Source organism: Lepidochelys kempii, chromosome 5 (genome assembly GCF_965140265.1).
Source record: "Lepidochelys kempii isolate rLepKem1 chromosome 5, rLepKem1.hap2, whole genome shotgun sequence".
Lineage (NCBI taxonomy): Eukaryota > Metazoa > Chordata > Testudines > Cheloniidae > Lepidochelys > Lepidochelys kempii.
The window spans coordinates 57,300,938-57,324,929 of NC_133260.1; the positions used below are offsets into that span (position 1 = coordinate 57,300,938).

The 23,992-nt window shown below is 40.1% G+C and overlaps 1 protein-coding gene across 16 annotated transcripts in view; it reads right to left on the bottom strand.

Moving 5' to 3' along the window:
• MEF2C (myocyte enhancer factor 2C) overlaps window positions 1–23,992 on the bottom strand; it is a 144,000-nt gene that overhangs the window by 47,642 nt on the left and 72,366 nt on the right. The gene's annotated exons all lie outside the window — the stretch shown is intronic.

Below are 23,992 nucleotides of genomic sequence, written 5' to 3' on the forward strand. Positions count from 1 at the left end.
TTTTAGCAGAGACCTACAGCCCTTTCCAGCTCTATCAAACTAGCAACTTATCATTGACAAGAAGCTGAGCCATGCCAATGGCAAGGCAAAGGACTGACTAAAAACTGAAATGTTTGTTGTTTGCTGTGTTTAATATAAATAACTAGAGACATTAAGGGTGAAATTCTCCTTTCTGAGTGGAATAGTGAGTCTTGACTCTGCTTGTCATATAAAACAGGAATTCTCTATAATGTGCAACGTACTAGTGACGAGATCCACTATAAGGATCTTAGGATAGAATTTTTTGCACCAAATGTGAAATTCAGCTCTCTATGCACATTGCACAAAGCCTAAATGACCAGATTTCGGGCCTGATTCAAAGCTCACATAAGTCATGAAAAGATTCCCATTGACTTCAAGGGACTTGGGATCAGGTTCTTTGTGCAAGGGGTGGGACAAGTTTCCACCCTTAACACACAAGCAGGCTTTGGGACTATAATCCAGTCCTCCCCAGCTAGAAAAATGTTCACTACCTCTCTGTGCCCCTGTTGTGGGGCTTCCTGTGATCGAATGTGTGCTCAGACTAGTGTCCCCTCGCCAACTCACCCTCAATGCCCTCTTCATGCTGGTTTACTCAAAGCTGGCATGGTGCTCATGTTCATGGTGAGTAGAAATACTCTACTTCCTTCCCATCGCCTACTCCAAATGCAAAAATACAGCGGGTAAGGGAAAAGTGGGGTGACTGGCATAGAGAGTCTTTCACCAGTCTTTGCCAAGGGAGTGGATTCCAGCCTAATATGGTAATTTCAATTTTTTCATAATATAAAATAAAAAACATTTAGAAAAAACATTAACATTTGAAAGGAGGCACAGTGCATGAAGGTTGTAGTATCCACCACAACTGACTGAAAAGTGGTGGCCATAAATTCTCACCCATGCTCACTTGACGCACACATTTTTGTATAATGGGTTGGACAAAGATCATCAAACTCTTCTGGCCTCTAGTCCCCACAAATTAAACTTTAGTTTTTTATAAAGGGCTAAATCCTGTCCTGTGATGTGAAAGAACTAGACAGGATTACAACCTAGCCCGCTAGGCTGGAGCTCTGGCTGATAGGGCCACTAGAGGTCCATAGCCACAAGAAAGCTGCTTCTGATGGCTTGCAGTGCTCCCATTATGGACTCTTTCTGTGTAAGGACTTAAACCCTCATATAAGCAAGACTCCCTGAATGGTCAAACTTACAACCCACTCATTCCCAATCCTGTGATAGATTCTGGAAGGAGCCCCCCACAGTGTTCCTTATCTGATACTCCCATTACCAACCAGGACTACCCATCCAGTTGTCATTCTGGTAAATTACATTGAGCTGTCAGAAAAAACAACAACCTGAGTGCTCTCCATTTTCCCTCCCTTTCCAGTATGTGGCTATGGGAAACCTTCCAGCTATCAGCAACAAGTAGTTGGAACCCCCTTCTGCTCCTAATGGCTATGTACTCTACTTGCAGAGGTAGACCGTAATCAGTTGTAATGCTTTCATATTTTGAACTGTCCTATTGAAACAGCCATTTCAAAAAGGCCAATTACATTTATGGAGGCCCTGGAAAAAACAACACACACATATTTAAACCATGTGCTAGATTCATCGGAACATCTATTGCAACAGAAGCATTAAAGTTAGGAAATGTATAGTGAAGTCAGCCTTCACTTAGTCCTCTTGCTCATATACATGTTGATGAAATTTTTGATACCATATGATTTTTGCAAATATAGCTGTATTTCAATAACCACACATTAAATTTTTACTATGTTATTTTCACCTACGTGACAAAGACAAACCATTGTCTAGTCTTTTACATACATCCTCTGTCCTCTTCTTTTAAACTAATGCATACGAGCATTCTTTCCATAGCAATACACCAACCACCTACGCTTGGAACTGCCTCCCACTTCCGTGTGCCAAGTGATTACCCCCTCCTCCTCCGCATACCTATTTTAATCACACTTTTTGTGGAACCAAATAATATGGTGAACCTTGCCAATAGCATCTGTTCCTCTTGGCTTTTGAACTACCAACTGCCGTCAGGTCAACATGCACATTGGATTGTTAGCTCCTCAGGGCAGGGAATTTCTACATGTTGTAATGTAATGTGGACCCTGTTCTATTCTATTCAGGTTCTTGTAATGTGCCAATCAAATAAAAAAGGGCTATCCAACCAAAATGAAGCATGGTGTTTTGACACATCACAGGCACGGCAGAATTATTTTATTTTCCTGGGCCAGGCTATATAATTTAGTCACTGGCCCATGTTGTGGGTGATGAAGAGTCACAAAGGCCCAGGGGAACTCCGGAAGGGTCTTTGTTCTAGGAAACAAATCCTCATCCAGGTCCATGGAGTGCAGGGGAATCTACACGCTTGGGACAGTGCAGCTTACTCATTCCAGTTGATGGTAGAGCTACATCTTGTAACAGGGGGTGGTAGACTGGAGAGCAAGCTTGCCCTGCATTTCCCCAGCAGTGGTGGTTCCTGTCCCGCAGGCCTGGGCCTGGCTCCCCACTTTGGGCATTGTGACCTAGTACATGGGTTGAAGAGCCAACCCGATTTGGCCTGACCATCCTTCTGTTATGAATCAGGGAAACTGGATCAAGCTTGAGTGAGTGGTGTTGTGACACGGAGCATGGATCATTTAAGGGATTGACTTGCTCTCCAGCCCTGTGTGAAAATTCATGTCATACACCTCCTCTTGCCAATTGCATAATATGCTTGTAATGATGCCACACATCTAAAGGCTGCTGGAAGGGGATGGGGGCAGTTGCCCACCCTGCTGCCCTTATTAGCTCCACCACTGCTTCCAGTGTGTCTGCCCTACTTTGAGTCAGAAAGGTCTGTCTGTCTGTCATAGAAGGCTGCCTCCTCGTTGCTCTCTTAGGGAAAATTTGTGCCTCTGGGAGCCCTCGGAGGGAGCAGTCTGCTCTGCATCCTGCATGCAGGGACTGCTATTGTATATTGTGGCCTTTCTATGGGGGGATGCATGATAGGGAAGGCTCCTTGTGCCCTGTACACATGAGCAGGGGCCAGACACAATCCACTCCTCATTGTTCAATTTCATTCACTCGTAAAACACTTTTTAAATTTGGTATTGGTTTAAATTAAGCAGAGCAATTTTGGGCTTATGAAAAAAATAGAAAACAGATATATCAGATTCATGGATCTCATCTTAACAAACCTCAACCATGTATCTTTCTGGATTATCCAACAAGCAAACAAAAACAGACCACATGAGGAGATTGTCATAAACCTTTATATTATTTCCGCTAAATCATGTCCATATACACTATGCATAGACAAACAAAGTTCATGTTTATTTCATAGTGCATCCAAAATGTTTCTATTCTCAATTATTATATTTGTAAATTATTTTTATATCAATTTTAAATCTGAATTATTCCTGAGATTTTAAGGAACATATTTCCTCATCCTTCAAGTTTAATTTGAGCTTTCAAGCTGAGCTCTTGCCATACAATAAAAGGTTGTAAAAAAATTTACCAGGCAATTGGCTCAGAATTCTTACACTAACTCTCAATTTACAAGATCACATTTCCCAGGCTTTGACAGAACACACAGATAATAACATCCTTGGGTTCTGCTAGGGTCTGAGTTTAGTCACCCAGGAATTCATCTGGGGCCACTGAAACTGGAGAAAGAGAATGTGAGAGGGAGGGAGGGAGAGTGAGAGCACATCAAGTGATCTGAAAACATGCAAGTTGGCTTCTCACTCTGTCAGAGCTCAGCAGTTTACAATCTGACACGAGGCTACATCACTAGCCATCAGCAATTTTACTCATCCTAGATATCCACACCTGTCAGCGACTCTGCACCTGTTGTCTAATTTGGCAAAGGCCAAATGACAACAGCCAATCGCAACTGCCTGTGCTGCAACATGGCCATAGATGGCTTTTTCTGTCGTGTCTCTGCTGATTGGGGCTGCTAATCTCCCTGTATTTCAGTGGTCTGCTTTTTGTACTTGTAATATTGTCACGATTTTCAGCTCTTATCTGGGTAAAGGGTATAAAAATATAACTGTTACACTTTGTGTATATGCTCCCCTAGTATACCAGCTCTCAATACATTTCAATTTTTTGTCCAAATCTAGATCCACATCGGACAAGACTTTTTTTTTTAAGTCTCCGTTCTCAAAACAAACAAACAAAAACCAGGTTCCACTTACCATAATACAGCACTAGATCCAAACTTACTATTTCCGGAGTATGCTACATAGGGGCGATAAAAACTACTATATGTATTTTCAGACAACATGGATATTCTTTAAATAAGGAATGTATATATTCAGGCTATGGAGCAATTAAATCTATGCTGTAAAGATTTATTGCTATCATTATGCTATTGTTTTAACTTGGATCACAGCATTTCATTGAACTGCTACCAATCTGACAACAGCCAATATAAATGATATTTCAGCTTTTTTATATTTGTATTCTTTGACAATTTAATCTCAAACACAATTAATTTTTAGATGTTAGTAACCAATTTTTTTCAGTGAAATAAACATAATTTTGAAAACACTGCCTAAAAATGAAGTGCACTTTCAAAGCCAGCTCCACTGTGAAAATATAGTGCCAAGAATAGTGTGCAGAGAAGGAGTAATTAGGGGGCATGTGTGTTTTAAGGACTGAATAGTGACCACTGCACGCAGTATGTCCACCTGGAGACCCACACAGCCAAATGCTAAGCTTCACTTTAGAAAGCTCTTCACAGCTACTGCGACAGGGTTTGTAGAGGAGCATCTCTGCAAGTTTTGGGGGAAGACAGAATAAGGGAGAAAAACCTCCACACCCACATTCCAAATCTGTCCCACCTCTCCCCCCCACTTTTTTTTGGCATGTCCTTATGTACAATGTCCAGCCAGAATTTGGCTCATAGATCTATGTTACATGTGCTTCAGTTCAGTGACAAAAATTAACACAACAAAGTAGTGATAAATACTTAGTCTCCAATTCATTACTGCCCTAAAGTGGGCTTAAAAGGCAGCATTCCATTCTCCTGGGGAATACTCCCAACATAAGCTGGCTCTCCAGTTGGCACAGAGCTTGCAAACGGCTCTCTGTGGCCTCCCACAGAGCCCCAGACATAGCGGATGTGCCAGGAGAATAGCTATGCTCTCTGGTTATTCTTGATTGCTCATAGCCCTTTACACCAGGGACCAGTGAAACCCCTGGCCAGGTTCTGAATACTGGGAGGCAGGAAGGTGGCTTTAAGCTACCTTTGCCCCCTCACTGCCCTTCTGCAATCTCAGCCTTCTATTCTTTTCACCCTTATTCTAAGTAATACCAGCTGTTATACAGCACCTGTCAAAGGTCTCAAAGTAAAAATTCATTAAAAATGCCTAATTTTGTGTAAACTTAATCTAGTTTGTGGTTATAATGAGGAGCAGAATTCTCCATGATTAGCCCTATTTGAAATAGAAGAGGCTATTGTGATTTTTGTTAAGTTTTACTGCAATGACAGCAAGAATATATGAATGGAAAGCAAAACATTATAGTTGTTCAGCAGAATCAGCTCAGCCTTGTTATGGACTATGAGGCCATTACAAAATAAACACTGATTGTTACACTCCCTCTCCCCCTTTTTCTGTCTCTCTGTCTATAATCCTTCTTCAACCTCAACCTGGAGCAGCCCTCGCAACATTTTCACCTGTGTCTAAATTAGGAGAAGAGGGAAGCGTGAGGCTGGATTCTGATCTCATTTACATGGGGGTATATCTGGAGCAACTGTATTGAGCTCAGTGAAGTTACTCCAAATTTACATAAGTATAACAGAAAGTCTATTACATCTGTATTACTAACTCTTCACATGTATAATACCTTAAATTTGTAGGCCTAATTATAAATGACCATAGAAAAGTTAACTATTTCATTCAAAGACAACTGCTGGTTATTCATGACATAAACTGCAACATTTAATACGCAATTCCACATGAAAGATATTGGGAAAATCTGAAAAACCAAACCACATATTTCAAAAAAAGAATGTTTGTGAATGAGAACTTATTTGCATCAAGAATTATAGATGCTCTGAATTGCATTTTGCATGTATGTATTACCTATCATTCCAAAGGATCCTACAGTGCTTCTAAGAATTGTATGTATAGGGATTGCATCACCATCCATTAAAATGCAACCACCTCTGGGGTAGAAATATCATGGTAATCCTGTGTAAGAAAGAACCAACCGACTATTTTCAGGACAGGAAATGATGTATAACTGAAATTGTAGGATAGATTATAATCACTGGAAATTAAATTTTCCTTAGACTGTGGGGCAAACAAAAGTGCCATGGAATTTTTGATGATTACAACATTTTGGTTATGCATTTTATCCAAAAGACAGTACCTCCAGTAGCAGTGTGCTGGGGAACTGGTGCAGTACTGACTCAGCGGTGAAAATGCCACCCACTGAGACACCAACACCACTTCCTGCAGCACCTGGGTTTTCCTTGGAGGTCTTGCATGAAAATAACGAATGTATCAATGTTAGAACAGATTTCTCTTTTGAAGAATTTGCGAATTTATGTTACAGTGGATCAAATGACAGAGTATTAAATAACGAGGTTATCGATATGACAAGCAGCAAACACCTCTGAATAGCTGTGTCTTTCAAATGCAAAGGAAAACAGCCATTTATTTTTATAATTGTACAATTGCTTCACCCAGCTGTAAAATGTACAAATCAATATTTTTTTTAAAACAATGATTTGTTACAAATGAAAGGCTTGATCCCCTAAAAAGAATCCATATGGGAGGTCTCTTTGCAGAATCCAGGCCTTAGTTACCAAAGAAATACGAAGCCACCAACTTGCCAGTTTGCTGATAGAGTCAAGTTCTGACCTCAGGATACATATAAGCATATCCCATTAATTTCAGTGTGTGCATATACATACCTGCGGGGAGAATTTGGTCCACAGCTTTTGACTGTGGAAGCATTTAGCAGATGGCTGAGAAAAGAGAGAGACTTTCATGGCTGTTTTAAGATCTATTATCTATTAAGATTTTTCAGTTAATTTAATAATGTACATTAAACACACTTCACACAAATGTTTCTAGTACATAATAGAACTTATCTTTAAACAGCTATTAAAGTCTCTAGACCATGACATGCATTCATCTGCTCACTAGCACTGCTTCCATTACAACCAATGAGCCAGATCATACACTCTCATGGAAAATCCCACAGGAGACATGCAATACAGCTGGAAACTCTGCAAGTTGAAACTTGAAAGATTCTTAACTAAACGTTTATTAAGTGGGGAAGGAGTAGGGGTTGTTGGCCTCTGTAGGGTGATGGGGTACAGCTCTCCGACTACTCGGTTATCCTAGAGATCCAGTCCCCTTCACACTACTCCCCTCCTGCAGCACGACTCCTTTAGAAGACACACTGCTACTGCCAGTCTGCTCTCACCAAGGTCATAACCACTCTCCAAGGGGATGTGTCAGCAAAAAGAAAGAACCCATGGCTAGATTTTGAAAAATCCTCTTGGCCAGAAGCTTTCATATACAAGAGCCATCTACTGCTGCAGAATCTGTCTGTTTCTAGGTCTTATGTATACAATGATAAGCTTCTAAGCTGGAAGGACAGGTGGTCTAGTGGTTAGGGGCTAATCTAGCCCTCAGAAACCCTGGGTTCTATCTGCTATGGATTTTGTTTGTGAACTTGGCCAAGTCACTTAGAGCTAGATTCACAAAAGGACTTAGGTGCTTCAATCCCAGAATCAGGCCTCATTGGGGTTCACAAAATCCCCATTTAACTTCTGCTGAATCCTGTCAGTGCCTAAGCTCATTTGGTACTAAGTTGTTGCCTATGTTTCTGCCTCTGCGTACACACTGCTGCTTCTCTCAGCATGAACTGGTGGAAGATAGGCATTCCTCTGCCTGCCTCTCCTGTGGCACCTGAGCTGGTACTTATGCTGAGAGGCCATTTATTGGCTCTGGCCCCATATGTGAACTCATGCAAAACAGCTGGGGAGGGAGAGAAGGAGGCAAAGCTCATTCCCTCATAACTGTCATCCCAGTGCTTCAGGCACTCACGCAGGATGTGGGAGATCCTAGTTCAAGTCCCTCCTCTGCCTGTGGGCAATAAGAGATTTGAACAGGATCTACCATCTCTCAGGTGAGTACAGTACCCACTGGGCTATGGAACATTCTGACTGAGGGCGGGATAGACCCTAAGTCTCTCTTGTTGAACCTGTTCCGCTCTGGCTAAATAATTAAAAAAGTCATTGGAGAGGTGGGACTGAATCCTGGGTCTCCCAGGTAGATGCCCTACTCACCAGTCTACAGAGTCATTCTCCTGTTTATTTTTACTCTCTCACTCTGGCCCAACGACTCTTAGTTAACCCACAGCGCAAAAGTGTCAACAGATGCGACTGAGGGAGCTCCTATTTCAGAATATTCCATAGCCCAGTGGTTAGGTTTCTCACGTAAGAGGGGGCACAGCCCTGTTCAATCCCTTTCCCCTCCTCCCCTGGAGAAGGGACTTGAACAAAGAGTCTTCCACATCCCAGGTGAATACCTGAATCACTGGGCTAAAAGTTAGGAGTGTGTTACCACCTCTCCCCTCCAGCTTCTTAAAAAACCATGGTAGGTGCCTAACTCCAAGAGGGTTTGCAGCTGAGAATCCAGAGCCTGGATCTCCCATTGGCTATTTTAGGCAAGGAGCCGCCTAGGTGCTGGCTTTTGTGAATCCCATTCTAAAGTGCCTATCTCTCCCCACTTGTTGTATAAGGATCCTCGATGCCCAAATCAGGCTTTGTGAATCCCAGTGATGTTCTACATGTCTAAAAGTTAGGCATGGCGACACTCAGTATTATCATGCCTATATTCTTTAGCGAACCCAGCCCTTAGCCTCTGGGTCCCTCCTCCCCCGTCAGTCCCCATCTCTTAAAAATATAGATAATAGCACTTCCCTACTGCACAAGTGTGTTGTGAGGATGAATACATTTAAAAGATTGTGAGATAGGAAGATACTATGGAAATGTGGGCCATATAAGTATCTCAGATGGACAGATTCTCAGCACAAGCTGGGCATAGGCTCATGCAATAGTGACTTGCTAAATCTGCAGCAAGACAGCTACAGTGCTGCTAATGCTCATGGCTTTGTTAAGCAGACGCTGGATAACTTTAACAAGACATTGGTTGTGTTCACTATGGTTATGCAGAAGACTGTAGGCAGCAAATAAACTGTCAAGAACCTGGTCAACTTCATGCTATTACTCCTACTTGGGAAAAGAGAGCAGCAGCAGCGGCAGACTCGGGACCTACTCAGAGGGAGCAGGTTAGAGAACTATTTAACGCTGCCCCTCCCCACACTGAAAGTCAGGCAGCCCATTTCCCTGTGGAACTTTTCATTCGAACTTGCTTCCTCTCCACTGCAGGAGAAGGGGAAGTGAAGACTGTAAATAGAGGGGGAGGGGCAGATCCTAGACTTTTTGGATGGAAATGAAATTTGTGGGAGGGGCAGAGAGGTTGGTAGTGTTTCATTAAAGTCCAAAGCCAGGTGCATCTTACCCTCATTTGAGTTACAGTGCAAAAAGTTATCATAGGTCCAGTAGCGAATCCTTTATATGTCCCGCTGTCAGCCTGATTTTACTTCCAGAAAGCAAACTCTTTACCACTCATGCACTTCAAATCAGAACTGTCACATCTTGTTATCTGCAGGGGGCCTGACAGTTCAAGGGTTCTGCTAATGAAGCCAATTAGGTGGAATCCCCTATACCTGCCAATATTTGAAAGCTATTAATGGAGACATCTGGAGAGAGAAAAATAGGAACACACCTTTCAACTCTTTTGAACTACACTGGAATAGGAGAGATTTTTAGAACGACAGCATGGGAAAAGGATCAATGCTTTGCTGAAAAAACAAGGACTGTCTTTCCTAAATTGGCATTTAGTCTGTCTGACACACACCCAAGAGCTTAAGCTAACAACTAACAGCTATAAAGAGCTGTACGCCCCCTCCTCCTCCCAAGTCCCTTGCTGCAAGGAAGAGACTTATGCCAGGAAAGAAGGACTGGCCCCTAAAATGGAGCAGCATGGTCCAGGGGATTAAGTCTTGGCTTATAGGTTTATAAGACCTGGGTTCTGTGCTTGCCTTTGGTTAAATCACCCCACTTGCTTCATCTACAAAATAATATTTTCCTTTGTAAAATGCTTTCAATTCTATCAATAAAAAACACTAAGTCTCACTATGTAATTGAGAGAATTATCATTCAAAAGTTAATATTCATATATGTGGGATAAGAGGAAATTTAGAAAGCAAATCTCTTTTCATATATGCTGCAAAAATACAATTCAAATGCTAAAGCATATATTTATTATAGCCATTGGAGACAAAATCATAAAGATGCCACTTTATTACATCAGTTTGAACATGCAAGAACTATGTAATAACCAAACCTTAGATTACAACAGTTAAAGTATAAACTGAGCGTTTTTACATTTTATCACGTTATATCCATGATCCTATTGTAGTAAACTATACATATTTTAAACTCAGCACACTCCATTAGTAATTGCTTGTCTGTCAAGATTTTGATCTCTTTTGAGTCAATCTATAGCAGCTGTGTGTTGTTTAAAATACTCATATTGACTCTTCTATAATTTGCTTCCTTTGAACAGTCTGTGTGCTATAATGTTGGATCAAAGAAATAAACGTATACTTTAACAACCCAAAGTAAAGTGCATGCACATTTTTATAACAGTGCACTATAAAACGTAATTATAGTTGTCTATAGATCACACAGGATGATATAAATAAATGGGTTTGAGATTTTTTTAATGCAAGCATATCCAATACATCAAAGATTTTTCCCCTTATCACCAGTCCCTACAGTGCAAAGACATTAACAAACCATTCAGAATAAAGATGGTACAACCTCTTTTACTAGTATATTTACTTCTTCATTAATTGCTGACTATATATAAAAAACATCATATGGAAACTAACGATGGAAAACAAAATGACCCCATCAGGCTGGGGTTCTAAAATAGAACATCTAGCAAATGTTGATTCAACTGCAGGCCCCCCTGCCCCTCTTTTTTAACAAAAGGTATTTTTTATTCAAAGAAAAATGAATATTTTATACGTAAACATCAGTTATAGTTAATTGTTTACCACAAACATTAATTCACAATTGGTCACTGAGCTTATGATTATTAAAAATGTGGCATAACAAAGCAAACATGTTTGAGGTTTTACATGGCTGTAAATTTGATAAACTTACATTAGTTTCATTTTTGTTTTATGTACGCCGTATCACAAGCATCTAGAGGCCTCTCTGAATGCGAGGCAAATGGAGTCCAATCAATATCAGCTACATAATACATAAAGGATGGATGCACATTTTATAGCATAGAAATAAATAATTAATTGAAATCTATTTACTGTAACAAAGAAGAAATGTCAGCATACTTTGAAGTTTAGCAGAACTTTTGCCACAATCATAAAAACTGTGGGAAGGAGTCTCAGGGGGAGACTGTTATTTGCATGCAGCCCAGAGCAAGGAAAGGTGTAGAGGTGCATTGGTGCAGGGCAGAATGGCAGACACTGTGTTCCGGACTGAGCATTTAAGGGTATGTCCACACCAAAATAAAAACTTGAACACTGCCCTGCAGCACCTGGCCCAGAGCCCAGATGAACTGATTCAAGCTAGTGGCTGGACTCAGGCCGAGGGGCTAAAAATTGCAGTGTAGACATTAAGGCTCGGGCTCTGATATCCAACCCCTTCACAGGGTTCCAGAGCCTGGGCTCCAGCCTGAGCCCAAACCCAAACAACTACACTGTGATTTCAGCCCCACAGCCCAAGCCCCACGAGCCTGAGTCAGCTGACTGAGGCCAGCCTCTGGTGTGCCGCAAGTCTCTTATTGCAATATAGATGTGTCCCGAAGGGGTAGCTCCATGTGGAGGATAAGTAGGCAGCAAAGCCATGGCTCCACTTACTCTCTACTCCTCTTCACACAGACTCTCTGCCCCATCGTTGCCAGGGGAAGACTCTCGTATACAGCACCCATCTGCCCAAAGAGTTGGGACTGCAACTGTGGTCAACCCTATATGGCCATGCAAGGGAGGTGGAAATCCTTACTTCCCTGTGCAGACATGTGAGGGTGAGCCATGTTCTAAACTATTTAGAGCACATTCTGCCACCATCACACACACTTGAGGAGTAGGGTCCTACTCCTATAAACAAACACTAGACAAACATTTAATTTTATGCATATGAGTAGTCTCACATAGGGCTATTGACTACCTAAAGCTAAGCACAATTTGTAAGTATTAACAGGATTGAGGCCTACAGGTGCTACTCACTGTGTGAAAAGCTGGCAGAAGTGGCTCCTTAAAAACAGACATGGCTCCACTTAAGCTTGAGCCACAATCTTTTGAATAGAAAGACCCCTGTTGACTTCAGTGGGCATTGAATCAGGCCCTTAATTAATTCTGAGCGGTGGATTTCACATATCAGAACTATTTAGCATTTAATAATCTGTTAGGTTACCTAATAAAACTATATGGTAGTGGCGAAGGGCCTGTGTTTGCAAAGACTTACACACTCATTAACTTTACTCTCATGTGTAAGTGTCTGAAGAGGCTGCTTATGCAAGGAGCTCAGTGTCAAACTATTCACCTCCACATTGACTGAGAGCACAAAGCATCGTGCAGGACCTAAATACAACAAAATGTCTTGGGAGGGAGGGGGATGTTTACCAGTTTGAATTAAGAACGGCTGTGACTTAGCAGAAGGTATGGTGTTTCTAGGCTTCTGATTAATAGTACTGGGTAAGAGTTCAGGTAAATAACTACATTTTACAAAACAGGGATGTCTTAATGATGAAAATGAAAAATGGGTATGCTCACAAAAGCCTTTGTCTCTGGAATGTAGCTATAAGTAGCTCACTATCTAGGTTGAAAATGGCTGTGCTGTGTCGTGTGTCCTATTTTTCCATGCTTGCAGTAAAGATACAATATGGGAATTCAGCCTTGGTAATTACTAATACACCACATAGACACAATTATACCCTGTATACTGCATAAAGGAATCACTTGTGGTCTGCCTCCATTACAAAGAGCAGTTGGGGGCCAACATGCAAGAAGACAAAATGCTTTACAAGAAGGAAGGAGACCAGAAGAGTCAATGTACACAGATACAAGGACCTTGATTCTTCTTGCAGTGATTTAAGTCCCCTTCCATCAATTATCGTCCTTTGTCTCCAGAGCCTTATCACTAGCAGCATTACAGGAACTGAGCAGAACAATACTCAGGCCCAAATAACCCTGTGAACTGTGCTGACATTTCCACACCCTGTTGCTGTGTTTGTGCAGGGTATTCAGATTCCTTAAAAAACAAAAACAAAAAAAACCCCAACAACCCCACACAACAAAAACAAAATTCCCAACTGTTTTAAGTTACCTACCCCAATCCCTGCCTTAAGCCCTCTCTCCCAGTTTAACTAATTTGTTCACTGCTGCCTCACACACTCTAATCCTGCAATGATGCTATAAGAACCTCAACAGAACAAAACAGAATAGAATTTCTCTAAACCCTTGCCAAAGCTCTCAATACATTTTTCAGTTAGTTAAAAAACAAACAAACTTGTGAGCATTGGATGAATGAAGAACTACAAGGTAAGGGCCTAAATAATACATAGATATAGCAGCTACATTAGTCTAATTGTTTATTTAAATAAAGCAGCTACCTAACTCATTTACTTTTACTGTACACAGAGGAGACATTTTCTCTCCACAGGGACATCTGCAAAGTTTTGAGGGTACAATCACAAGTCTGCAATTGGTGATATATGTCCAAGTGGTGATATATGTCCAAGTTTTTTTCATGGATGGCTACTAGACACGTAAAGTTTCATGGCATTTCTTAACAGGACACCACACTCACTGCTCATCAGAAAATATATTTAAAAACACTGTGGAAAGGAAAAAAAAAGGACCCTAGGAAAGGCAGCTATTTTCGACAGTAAGTCAGCTCCTGTGAAACAAAGTCCTGTCTTTCAGAAAGTGTTTACGATCTATGAGAAAAAATATATCCTTGGGCTAAAATGTTTATTGGCACCTAGGAGTCTGAAGAGAGCAAGTCAGGCCTGTGGTTTTTTGAGGGCACTTTATCATTCCCTGCATTCTCAAAGGGAACTCTGAATGAATAGAGCTGGATTACTCAGCCTTCTATTCCACGCCTATTCCTCTCCATTTTCCTTGGCAAGGCTGAGAGCCAAGCTATTTTTAGTTAGGCAGTTTTCTATTTTTAGACAACTACCAGTTAAGAGACACTGGTTAGGAGAAAGAAAAAAAAGAAAAAAGAAAAAGAAAAAGAAAGAAAGAACACAAAAATGGGAGAAGATGGAACTTCCCTTTCTCATATTGTAAAGAAGGCCCTTCAACCTGTAACTCCAGGCATTTCAGCTGTTTCCAATCTTGGAAAAATAAAGAAAATGCAGAGTTCAGGGATTTAAAAATAAACCTACCCTCTGGCAAACAGACCAAAATGCAACAAGCTGTTACTATGTGAAACAGTGACTACAAAAACAAAGAACATTCTCCAGTGACTAGATTGGGAGAAAAACTCTCGAGCTATTAGGCTATAAGAATGTTACACAGACATGTAAGATTTTTCCAGCTTCTCAGCCAGATATATCATGTTTTGGAGAAAGAAACAGGCATCTGTGAAGTAGAACTAATACTCTGCAATACAGATTTTAGAGCCCAGTTTTACATAAGAAGAGAATCATGAATCAAGTCTGAAGCACATTTATATTGCAAACATATTTTTCACATTTATTCTCATAGCATTTTTACAACAATAACATCCAAACATTTACAGAGACACTGAACTCAAACATTTTGAAAGCAATTAGTGAGTGTGGAAAAATAAAAATAAAATAAAAGGGGATCTGCCAAAATTATAGGGCCAAATCCTTAGCCTGTGTAAATCAGCACAGCTCAACTGATGTCAAGAAAGCACCTCCAATTTACACCAACTTTGGATCAGGCCCATGTCTTGCAGCTGTCATTGCTTCAGACCTACCAAAAACACCTTCAGGAAAAGGGGACTCTTTAAAATGTTTTAAACAGTGTTTTCCAATGTCAGCCTTGCATTGTTTGTCACATGATGATCTCTGTTAACAAATTTGGATTCATCTGCAAGTTACTATCTGCTTCCAAGAAAAGGCTAAAGACAACTTTCCAGATGTTGCACTTTTAAGCCTGCACCAAAAAGCTGTTTAGAATCAGTAACAAATCCATAGCACTTGCATTTCTCTCTCGCTCTTTCCTTCTCTGTTTTATACAAAAATAATCTACCAGGTGAAGTATTTCACTATCATTTGGGACCCTTGAAGATTATGAAATATACTGCATGAAAACCAAACACTTGTGGAGAAATCATAATAATGAATTGGTCACTTCTACGAAAAACAACTCATTATGCAACTTTCCCTTATCTGTAGTATTCCTCATATTGGATTAATCTGAAATATATTCAAAGTAAAAAAGTGTAAAGCCAAATTCTGGGCTACTTTTGTTCCTTGTGGCAGGCCTCAAAGCATCTTAAAAAGCCTTCATTTGGCTGCAGAGTGTCAGTGGAGATCCTGGCACAGATTGGCTGTACACCCCTTGCCTGCTGCAGAGATCTTCATAGTGCGTCTAAATAGTTTAATGTGGAGGGGAGGATTATGGGTGAGCTTCAGACTTGATTAACGTGTCCATGCAGGGCACATATTAACTGGCCAAAATCCCATAAAAGTGCATGTGGAAGGGGAAGGTGGAACAAAAGGCCATTATCAGCTGGATTTGATCCTTCAGTTCAGCAACCATTTTGCATAGAGCAGAAATCAGTGTTGCCAAGTAAGTGAAGTCCATTTATTAATGTCTGGATACTGGTGACATGGCAGACTTTTTGAAAGCCTTCTCAATCCATCACTAGTGTTGCTAACTCTCATGATCTTATCATGAGTCTTGTGACAGCTAATATTGTTCTTAAAGCCTCAGCTCCTGGAGTACCATGATTACAGAAGAATATCATCTTTCATTTTAAAAAGTATGTTTCAAACTTATTTGGTCAAAAACGTTTGGAATTAAAATGTGTGTGTGAGGTGGGGTGACTGACTTATGATTTTTTAACACTTAGGGCTGGCAATACTAGTTCCCAGCATCTGGCCCACACTTGATCATCGTAAACCAAGAACCAAACATTCAAAAAGTTCCTAAAGTCATCATAATAACAAAGTCCCTTGGCCAAATTCTGTCCTCAGATATGCACACAGTGTAGCTGTTGAAGTCAGTGGGAGTCACGTGTGCATCTAAGGCCAGCGTTTTCCTGCAGAAGCTACTAAATATGGATCACTCATACTACTATATATATAAATAACACTTTTCATGCCTAGATCTCAAACCATTTCACAAAGGACGTCAGTCTCAATGTCTCCATTTTACAGATGAAGAAACTGAGGCACAGGAAAGTTAAGTAATTTGTCCAAGGTCACCCAGAACTCTGTCTACAAAGCTGGGAACAGAACTCAAGTCTCATAAGTCCCAAACCGATGCTCTTTCCATTTAAGTACTGCTTTCTTAGACCCCTTTAACTTTTTTTGTTGCCTAACAAGCTTACTCTATATTTAATGGGCCAGCTCCTCAGCAGTGTGTAGCTTCACTGATTCCAATGGTGCTATGATGATTTACACCAGCTCTGAATCTGGCCCAATCTAGATTTCACAGTTTGTTTGTATACAGTATTCTGTTATGATGTCAAGAGAAGAAAATACTCTTATTACATACACTACAACAGTTGTCCTGTTTCTTTTCTGAAATTTAGAAGATTTAAATAGTTATGGGGCTTATTTACCACAAATATACAGATCAGAGTCTTAATTGATATCAAGAGGCTTTCAAAATCTAATTAACCTCCCAGCTAGTCATTAGCTCTGTGACCTTTAGAAATAATTGACAGAAGCGATTTTTTCCCCTTCATCTCATTCGCCAGGTGACTAATCTTAGGTGTGCTAAAGGACCCACTGCACATCTGTAAGATTTGATGCGATAATATGTAACAAGTCAATTAGGAAAATGGAATTGTGGCATTTCTCGACACAATATACAGCCCATGTAGCTTGTCAGAAGCATACAGGTTTTGTCACCTGAATACTAGTCTAATCATCTCCAGCTTTTCGATGCACTGAAGCCACACTAAGTCTTAATTCTCAAGTCCCTGCATTATCCCACAGCAGATTTAGAAGCATTTCACTACACTATGTTGCTGGTTATATTAAAAGCCAATTAGATTTTCAACTGTAGCTAGTCCTTTTATACTTAAGTAAATATTGTACACGATGGACTATCACTTGTTGCATATTTTTCTTATACAAAATGTGGGCTCATTAGCTTTACCTGAACGAAGTGCCCTTTTTTTTTTTGCACCAAGCCTGCCATTTATAAAGCTTTGCATTACTATGAATTTCTTCCCTTTCAGAAATTATCTTTCATCCCTACAATTTTAACATCATATCATATACCTAGGGCTCTGTGTGTTGTAAAATATACTGGACATGAAGGCTGCAAGAAGAATTCCATGTGTTCACAATCCCAGCTCTCTCTGATTGAGTGGAAAATTGCTGCTGCAGTTGGCACACATCTCTCTGGCTGTGCTCACTTCATTGTCCCTGTCCAATGCTACAAGCCCACAGGGCCCTGGGCAAAACACATTTTAAAAACTATGCAGAGTTTTGATTCACTTTTTAAAAAGACCTTGTAAGTAAAGTGTGTGTAGCTTTTTGAAACTGTGATTTATGCTTTCAAAATAGAATGATCATCTCTTCCACTGGCCATCTTGCAACAATACCCTATTACCCTCAAAAGCCCAGTAATATCGCAATCTTCCTGCTAGACTGAACTCTGGATGAAGCTACCTCTTGATGAGGTCACTGATATTGCCATGAGAGTAAGGTCATCCAGAAATAAAGAGGAGGGGAGTGAGGACAGAGGGGCATCAGCAGTGATGGAAGGAGAAGGTCACTGAGAGTGACACAAAAGGAGCAGCTGGAAATGTAGGAGAAGGAGAGAACAGGATGAGGAAAACCCCTGAGGAAGGAAGACAGCAGAAAAGGAGGAAGTTATCAATTGTTTTGAAAGTGGCAGACAGATTAAGAAAGATAAGATTGGACATGAGGGACCATGAAGGACGTCAAGCTGAAGAGACCCTTAGAACTGGTCAGAAGATGGCACTTAGTAAGAGTGGTTTAAGTGTTGTGAAATAGAAATGAGTTTGCAGAGGATTCAGATGTGTCTTACTTGGGTAACCATGTGACTCTATCATTGTAATCCTTTTTTTTAAATCTTTTAGCCCAATGTTTTTCTTTGTTGCTCTCACTCATATAAGTTCTCTGGGACAGGTACTTGTCTTTTACTTATCCAGTAAAGTGTCTATCATGCTTTTGTCTGCTATAGAAACAGTGACCATAATCCATTAAGAGAACAGGGAAAGAGGAAATGTGGGTGGGAGGATATGGCGTGCTTGAGGAACTTTGAGGTGAAGGGGAGGAGGGAGCCAGTGAGGTAATGAGGCAGGCAAGTGAGGTTAAAAGAGGGTTTTATTGGGAGATGGGGGCTACTAACTTGTGTTTGAAGGTTGAACGAAAGAAGCAGGGGTCAGTGTGTGTAACAAAGACTTAGAAAAAAGAGAGAAGGGGAGGAGTTAGGAAGAGAGTAAAAGTGAAGGGAGTTGATAGCAGGAGACACAGCTCAAAGTTATGAGATTGTGAGGAAAGAAAAAGCTGCTGGGAGTAAGGAAAAGAAGTTCTTGCTAGATAACATCAAAACTGTTTTAAAAACTGCTAAGATCATGGACAGGCATGTGTGTGTGTGCGCGCACGTGCGTGTGGTAGAAGTTTAGAGACAAGCAGCTGGGTGATCAGTGTGGAGAAGCAGATCTGTTTGTATAAAGAATATGGCAAAGTTGAATGAGCAGAAAACAAATTATAGTGGAGGAATTCTGTGTGGTTCCTGTTTTTTCTCCACAAGTGCTCAGTGGTATGAGGAACAGAGGGTCAGTGGGATGAGTCTGAAAGAGGAACTGAGCAGGATAATTTGAGCTAAAGGTAGTGAGCATGGAATCAACAGAGAGGTGGAGGTCAGCTTGAGAAAGGGGGGGGAGTATGGGAGAAAAGAATCAGAGAGATTGATGGGCTGGAGATCACAAAAGAGCTGAGTGATGAATTGGCGGGCAGGGGGGATGGAGTGATTTATGTGCATGGGGACAGAGTGGGAATCAGAGAGAGGGGACTTGGAGGTTGAGAGACTGAAAAAGAACAGGGCTTGGTAAAGATTCATGAGAGACTTGTTGAAGATGAGACAGTAGTTGAGGCTGTAATGGCACGGGGGAAGGCAGGCAGGAGACTTCACTTTAAAACTTCAAAAAGCCTAATGGCTTAGCTAAACAAACACACTGGATTTCTGTAATACACTTATGATTGTAATTATGTTTGCAGTCAAGATAAGTCTAAAAATAGTCCCCATGCAAACAAAGGACAATGGCCTTTCCAGTCTCCTGGAGGAATGACACTGTGCTTTGGCATTATTGGCAGAACTGAATGTGTTAGGTCTTGTATCCCTTACTCAGGCAAGATTTCCACTTCAGGTCAATGGAGTTCTGCCCAAATGAAGAATGGAGAACAAATGCACTAGACTGGATAAATTAGAGCAAACACAGGATGATAAACAGCTGTGTGTCATGCAGCAGTCCTTTATACATGCTTCCTTATCAGTGGTGAGGTGCTGTCCACCTTCTCCCTTGTTCAGGTGGCAGTAGGCAAGTATTGCAGTTGTGGTAAAGGTAAAAAGGGGTGAGGTGGGAGGGAAAGCTATATGATGCTCATATGGCTGGGGAACAAAGGCAGGTCCATTAACCCAAAACCTAGAGGTAATGTTAGAAAGTGGTCTCTGATATGGGAACTGAGTAAACCATAGGGAAAACCATGATCAGGCACAAAAAAGAGGCAAAAAAGACCAGTTCTTCCTGCAAACAAAAGGAACTTATGGGCTGTTTACGCATGGCTCTGTAGCTTTCATAGACCTTAAGGTTTGGTACAATTGGCAATTGCAGACAAGATTTTCCTTATTATAATTGTAATATGTGAATTATGTCTAACAAATTAAGACCCATTGACTTTGTGTGTCAAAATAATCAAAACTGGTGTTTTCCATGCATTTTAACCAGACATATACTAACAGACTAAACTATTTTAACTAAGGTCATGTTTTCAAGGTGTGTAAAGATTAGCTCATTAGAGGTATCTTTATGAGATGCATGCATGCATCCTTTATTTATGACATATGACCCACTTACTTTTTAGGGACATGGGCAGCAAATTCACAAGCCATGGGCCTGATTCTCCTCTCACTCATACTGGGGTACAGCAAGAGAAACTCCACTGAAGTCAATGGTGTTACAACTGTGTAAAACTTATACAAATGAGGAGAATCAGACTCCATGATTTTGAACAAACAATGAGATCTCTGTTCTATTGCAGAAAGTGGAATTTGCTCACTTAAGTAAATCAACCCATCCCTTTTTCCCATCTTAATCCCATTTTTTCCTCATCCCCAAGCAGAAATACCAATACAGCCATTTATGACCTCAGTAACCAAAACTGGAGGATTGTGATTTTGTGCATGTTAAGTAAGTGATACTTATTATAGATCCCATTCAATTAAAGAAAGGGAGAATCTGATGTATTTTGTATACAACTGAAGATGGAACGAAACCCATAGTTGTAACAATGCTATTTTATAAATTAAACAAAAAAAATGTAGTAAATGCAAAAGGAGTTTTTATTCTGAGAAAGACCTATCCCACTTTAAAGTAAAGAATAACAAGACTTCTAGTAATCTAAAATTTTCTATTGCACAAGAGAATTCTATTTTTAGAATGACAACTGTACTAAGTGTATTGTTTTTGGTACCTATCATACAGCATTGGGAAGTTTACATAATGCAGAAGTTGATCTTTGCCATCAAAATCAAAAGGTTTAGAGAGAACCAAACCTTACATAGCTCATACTATTCCTTAAAATAAATTGTCAAATCCCAATAACTGATGTGCTGTATTAAGAGAAATAAGGTTTAATGAAAGACTGTGGGATGGGTGGTTTAGTGGTTAAAGACACTGAAGCTTCAGTTTTAGGAACACAGTTCAACTCCAGACTGAGGCCTCAAAGTGAAGCTTTGTTTGCGGAATCAATACACATCACAAAACTGCCACACATAATTCAACAGGATTTAGAATAGTTGTCATTCACTGCTTAGAAGAGATCCAAACATGAGTAAACATGGAGGGTGAATACACTTTTCTCTCTCAAAAGTGATATACCTCCATGTTAGAGTTTAGGTGACCAGTAGGTGGTAAGAGGAAATTTACACTGTAATGCCTGAAACAAACCCATTTAACAGATAACTTTTCCAAAGAACTCAAAACTCCCACACCTGTATTTCAGAATACATTTTTATAAGGAAGGTAACATTGGATCTGTTGCATACTGAGTGAAATGAAGTTGAACAGGCAATTTCAGAGACAGGTATCAAAAGTGACTGCGACTGTTATGTAAAAATAACATTATAGGATTAATTGTTTTTAATATGATAGATTAGAAAGTTTGAAAAGAAGACAAACCCGACTGGTTTAAACGGTTTATAAACTCTCTTAATATTAGCTAATCTACTTCATGTCATGGCTGTACTCTGAATTCTATATGTACAAGTTGAGCAGCACTGAGATAGCTTGGTGTGATTTGCAATAACGTTAAAACACCCATTAACTTATTCCAAGTCATTTCTTCCTTGAAAAACAGCATAACACTTATTAGAAATGCAAAGTCCTTTGCCTTCTGTTACTTCAAATAATAAATTGTTATCTGAAGAGTGGTATCTTCATAAATACTAGACATAATTAATTCCAGTAAAATGCATTTAAAATGGCTGATAATAAAACTAACAACTTTAATCAGAGCTATATAAAAATAATTTAGGCTTAAATCTGAATAGCAATAATTTCATTTGAAAGTAATGAAAGTATATCAAGGATTAAAATTATAACTGGGTTCAAAAAAGAATTAGATAAATGCCTGGAGGATATGTCCACCAATGGCTATTAGCCAAGATAGTCAGCGATGCAGCCTCCTGCTCCGGGAGTCCCTAAACCTCTAATTTCCAGAAGCTGAGTCTGGACGACAGTGAATTGATCACTCGATAATTGCCCTGTTCTGTTCATTCCCGCTGAAGCACCTGGCACTGGCAACTGTTGGAAGACATGATGCTGGGCTAGACAGACCATTGGTTTGACCAAGTATGGCCGTACTAATGTTCTTATCTATACTTTTTTTGAATTATAGGAATGTATACAATTTGAAGAAGTTGTGATATGTGCTAATCACCGATAGCGGAATCGAAAAAAGTAACTAAACAGACATTACTATGCATCATGTGAAGAGAAATTGGGATTCTAAATTAATTACAGAGAATGTTACACAGGCATACCATGCATGTATTTCAAAAACAATGTTACTTTAGAAGATTTTCTTCTCTAGTTTTGTAGAAAGCTGCAAGCAGAGCTATGCTCTGTACTTTTGCTGAAGTACAGTTATTGAACAATCATTAAGATGAAAATGAACAAACTTAATAATACCATCCAATCCTTAGGCTGCTTTTGATTGCCTAGGAAGAACAAAATTAAAAGCTTTATGAAGTCTAGATGTCACACAGCCAAATGCAGCGGACTCTCCACAAGGAAATACTCATAATGCAGTAAAATTTTAAATGATCAATTTAAATATTTAAAATGTGGCAGTTTTGTATTCTGCACCTTACCATACAGTATATAGAAACTACACTGAGTGCAAAACCATCTGTCTGCTCTTTTGTGGGTTTTTTGCCCCGTTGAACTGGTAACAGTAAAGTTAATGATCAAGTAAAGACATACTTGCACAGATTTTTTTGGTAATATAACAAATCTTTTTCAACACTAACATAATGCTTAACTATTTCTTTCGACCTGGTAACAATACTGTCACTAGAGAGGCCTAAGCACTTCTCAATGCTAGAAACCACATCATTCAAACTGCCCACTGATTAAACTACTATCACAGCTAATCCATATGGGAAGAAACGTAATGAAAGGCCCTTTATCTGGCTTCTCTTTATTACTAACATCATTCCGTTTAAATAATGATAATTATCAGGGGATAGCCACCGGACTCCTTGTTGTTTTAGTGATAATTATATTTACCCATTTTTCGGCTAAATTTTCTAAGGGTTGAAAACAATATGATTATCCACAGAAGTTTGTGTCCCCCACAAAATTACACATTCGAATGCAAACTGGATAACACATGAGTAAATCAGACAATTTTTTGGGGCAAAAAGTAAAATAAAATAAAAAGGGTTTTGCAGGTGTGCATATCATTATTCCCTTTGAAAATCTACTCCTTAAAGTTACAGCAACATAAACATAGCTTAAGTTTCACATTTACATTGAAGTTTCTTGGAAACCAAAGGACTTGATGATCAAAGGACCTACACACTCATTGTGAAGCACAGCAAATGACCCAGATAAATCCCGACCTATTGGCCTGATCACCTGTTTCCATAGGAAAACCTGAAAGAGGGAGCTTAGAGGGAAAATATCACAACAAGGTTTTTCTTCCTAAGAATGTGCTCTTTTTGTTCTGTCAGGAGAGGAAGGAGGATAATTTGGGGGTCAGGGTTTGTCCCTTGCAGAACGGCACATAAGACTGGCCACCAGTGCCAGGGCTGAATCCCTAGAGATCAGTGGGAGACTTTGCCCATCGGTGTGGAGGCTCCAAGGGGGGCTTGGAGAGGTGGGGGGAATGATGTACATCCCACACCCTTCGTGGTCCCACCTCACATGGATTCCAGCACCCATGGTGCACCC